The following is a 1,161-nucleotide window of genomic DNA, read 5'->3' as shown; positions in this document are numbered from 1 at the left end:
TGGTAGTTCTATGCCTGACCACTGGAGGCGCAATTTCGAACTGGAGTGGTAGTTCTATGCCTGACCACCGGGGGCGCAATATCGAAATGGAGTGGTACTTCTATGCCTGACCACCGGGGGCGCAATATCGAAATGGAGTGGTAGTTCTATGCCTGACCACCGGGGGCGCAATTTCGAAATGGAGTGGTAGTTCTATGCCTGACCACTAGAGGCACGATTTCGAAATGGAATAGTAGTTCTATGCCTGACCACTAGAGGCGCGATTTCGAAATGGAGTAGTAGTTCTATGGCTTGTCACTAGAAGCGCAATTTCAAAATTGAGTGGTAGTTCTATGCCTGACCACTAGAAGCGCAATTTCGAAATGGAGTGGTAGTTCTATGCCTGACCACCGGGGGCGCAATATCGAAATGGAGTGGTAGTTCTATGCCTGACCACTAGAGGCGCGATTTCGAAATGGAGTAGTACTTCTATGGCTTGCCACTAGAAGCGCAATTTCAAAATTGAGTGGTAGTTCTATGCCTGACCACTAGAAGCCCAATTTCGAAATGGAGTGGTAGTTCTATGCCTGACCACCGGGGGGCGCAATATCGAAATGGAGTGGTAGGTTCTATGCCTGACCACTAGAGGCGCGATTTCGAAATGGAGTGGTAGTTCTATGCCTGACCACTAGAGGCGCAATTTCGAACTGGAGTGGTAGTTCTATGCCTGACCACCGGGGGCGCAATATCGAAATGGAGTGGTAGTTCTATGCCTGACCACCGGGGGCGCAATATCAAAATGGAGTGGTAGTTCTATGCCTGGCCACTAGAGGCGCAATATCGAAATTGAGTGGTAGTTCTATGCCGGGCCACTAGAGGCGCAATTTCGAAATGGAGTGGTAGTTCTATGCCTGACCACTAGAGGCACGATTTCGAAATGGAATAGTAGTTCTATGCCTGACCACTAGAGGCGCGATTTCGAAATGGAGTAGTAGTTCTATGGCTTGTCACTAGAAGCGCAATTTCAAAATTGAGTGGTAGTTCTATGCCTGACCACTAGAAGCGCAATTTCGAAATGAAGTGGTAGTTCTATGCCTGACCACCGGGGGCGCAATATCGAAATGGAGTGGTAGTTCTATGCCTGACCACTAGAGGCGCGATTTCGAAATGGAGTAGTACTTC

The sequence above is a fragment of the Brienomyrus brachyistius genome, unplaced genomic scaffold (genome assembly GCF_023856365.1).
Source record: "Brienomyrus brachyistius isolate T26 unplaced genomic scaffold, BBRACH_0.4 scaffold181, whole genome shotgun sequence".
Taxonomy (NCBI): Eukaryota; Metazoa; Chordata; class Actinopteri; order Osteoglossiformes; family Mormyridae; genus Brienomyrus; species Brienomyrus brachyistius.
Note: the sequence above shows the minus strand (reverse complement) of the source record.